Source organism: Vicugna pacos, chromosome 8 (assembly GCF_048564905.1).
Source record: "Vicugna pacos chromosome 8, VicPac4, whole genome shotgun sequence".
Lineage (NCBI taxonomy): Eukaryota > Metazoa > Chordata > Mammalia > Artiodactyla > Camelidae > Vicugna > Vicugna pacos.
The window spans coordinates 40,520,402-40,523,524 of NC_132994.1; the positions used below are offsets into that span (position 1 = coordinate 40,520,402).

At 36.1% G+C, this 3,123-nt stretch overlaps 1 protein-coding gene across 1 annotated transcript in view; it reads right to left on the reverse strand.

Moving 5' to 3' along the window:
* The window catches only part of GOPC (golgi associated PDZ and coiled-coil motif containing), a 37,167-nt gene that overhangs the window by 33,521 nt on the left and 523 nt on the right, over positions 1 to 3,123 (reverse strand). The gene's annotated exons all lie outside the window — the stretch shown is intronic.

Consider the following 3,123-nt stretch of genomic DNA (forward strand, 5'->3'; position numbering starts at 1 on the left):
ATGTGATAATTATTTCAACAAATTCCCCCAACAGAATCCAAGTCCCATAACAGGGATGACTATGTCCATTTTTGCTCTCCACTGTATCCCAAGTGCCCAATACAGCATATGGCACATAATTAGTGCTCAATAAACATATACTGGATCAAGATTAAACCTCAAGTTCAGTGCTGCAGAACATCCTCACTGCTTGTTTAAAAACAGAATAGCTTTAAGGCAGTAAAAGGACAGTACATCATTAGTTCATTATTGATGTGGCTCTAGACCAAAATTAAAAGTTTCTCCACTGATGGCTGTGAACAGTAAACCACTTTAAAAAGAGATACTGATTCAGCAATTGCTGAGGGAAAAGAAGGAAGTGACAGAAGACATACTGTTTCGCTGTTATTTTAAAGAAGGGGTGAACAGGCAGAGAATTGTATTTCAAGACAGAGAGCTAAGCTTTTCTAACATATTGGTTCTCAACCTTTATTCTACTCCAACACACGATACTACTGCTACTACTATTATTACTACTACTATTATCCCCATCAGTACCTGTGACTCCAGCACAGCTGTCACCAAGTGGCTCACGATAGCAGGAATTCTCAAGCAGGTGGGAAGTATAAGAGACATGTAAGTAACTTGAAATGGCACTACCTCAAAATATTATGAATTCTCTGCCCTCCCCTTCCCCATACAGACAGCCTTCTCCTCAAATACAACTTATAGAAAAAAGCAGCCACATAGATGTCATTTATATTTAATTTTTAAGTGTAATCTATGATTTCTTTGCACCAAAATTGTTTTCCTAACTACTACACTAATATTAAATGTGGTATTACCTAAAGTCACAATGACTGGGCAGAAGAAGGGGCAATCTGGAAGGATACTCAGGACCAATTTAAATTACATTTTAAGTTACCCATACTGAGGTATCTGTGTCTTGATTATAAAAATATTTTATTATGGTAGTATGGTTTAAGATATTAATCTTTAAAACCACTGAACTTTGGTGCACATCTGCTCTATCAAAACAATAAGCAGCCTTGAATATTATGTCTTAATGTCCATATCCTTAAAACAATAGAACTCACTCAATTCATTTACTAAAAAAAAAAAAAACAGGGCAAGAAAGTATGGAAATCTTTTCCAAAATTTCAAGATCTCAGAAGACTGGTAACAGTACACAGGGCAACCTGAAATTCTGCAGATGATACAAGAGCAGATCTACTTTGAAAGGCATTTCTGACAATGAACCTCTCTCCTCAATAACATACAACTGATTCCATGAAAACTGTAGAAATTGCTAAATTTAGGAAGAATAACCCACAGACAGAGAAGTCACTTGTAACTGAAAAAACACACAATCTCCACTTTCTAAGATCTTTAAATCAAAGGTTTCAAGCATGTTGAAAAAACATGCTCACATTGTGACAGTTTAGCATTTCTTATTTTGAGGAACACCACCATCTTCTAAGCCAGGACATGGAATCAGAATATGTAATTATAATTTCTAAAAAAGAATATGCATAATTTATTATAGTTCCGAACACTCATTAAAAGTATTTAAAGATGAAAAAACTGAGCACCACCTTCTGCTCACAGAACAATCCTTTCTCCAAAATTAGGCTTTACATCTGGTATCAAATATCACTTTCAAGTCTCATTAAGTCATTTTAAAAAATGAATTAGATACTGTTTCATTTTACAAAAACTGTTTATCCTTAGTAGATACTTTCAGTTGTAAATCAAGAGTATCAAAAGCTACTCTTGCTCTGTTATTTAAAGCTGAAGTGCTATCTCTAAAACCATCAAATGCAATTTCACCACCTGAATAAAATAACTATCTTCCAGAAATTACCACTAAGAAAGAAGTCAAGAGACATTTTCATATACCTAGAATAAGAAGTGATTAGCTTCATATCAACGCTTCCATTCCAACCTTTTCAGAAAAGATGAAAGAAATTAACAGTCCTTTCAGTGGAGAAAAGTCACAAAATCTCCCACATGCAATTCTATGCTAATCAAAGATAAATTATACCACCTTTTCACGGCTAACTAGCAGGAAGGAGAAAGAATGCTAACCACTAAGCAAGGAGAGGACGCACATCTGATATTTATATTAATTTGGATCCAATGGGCACTATCAATCATTACAACTGATAGCAGTGATTTCTTTCTAAACCTAATGTTCAAAGAGCTTTGCACATCACTGATTATCCTATGTTTATCTACTTTAAAATGAAAGACCCATTCTCTTATTTAAATTATCTAGTTAGAAAATGCTCTTTATGTAATAATACTCATCTATTATGATCTCAAAATATGGTAACAATGCACTAATTTAATTTTCTGTAACACATGGTAGTTTTTTTTTTTTTGAACCACCACCACTCCACCCACACCCACAATCAAGATTAGAGTCTAAAGTAAATGATGATTCTTCACACACTCTCAAAAATAAATCCAGACTTTGGGAAATAAAGCACAAAAACCTCAATGTTAGAAGTCACCTGAAAAACTGTAGGGTGCTCTGGAGTTACCTGTCTGTAATTTAAGGACCAACTAACTGTAAACTGAGAAGGACACTGATACTATCTTGTTTACCCCACTAATTTTTCCTAAGAGCTTTGATCAAATTCCCCTAATAGTTTATGCATGCAGGGAATAGTATGTCTGTATGCAACAATAGTCGCTGATCTGAAATACTTAAAAATAATCAGGACTGTGTCTGTCTGGTGATATACAAACCTAGTTTATCAATGTGAAAGTAGATCTAAAAACTCAACGTTAAAAGGTGGACTAAAGTATTCTTATGACAGAGAATCTTTGAGCTGAAGTCTTAGGTTTCTTACTGTAACACGTACGAATAGGCTGGTGTTAATTAGTTCCTGTTTCCTCCTCACTGAGATACTAGGAAGGTGGATGACAGAACCCCGGGAGGCCTACACGTCGATCTACACACCTTTTTCTACTCCAACCTCAACTCACTCCTTTCCTTCAAACACACACGCATTCCCCCCGTCGCACGGGAAGCCCAGGTGCCCCTGTGGGCAGTTTCCCAGGGTCGTTTCACTGGTGCGTTAAATGGGATCTGATGACTACGGTTGAATATCACCCCCTCCAGCGCCCACAGCTCAC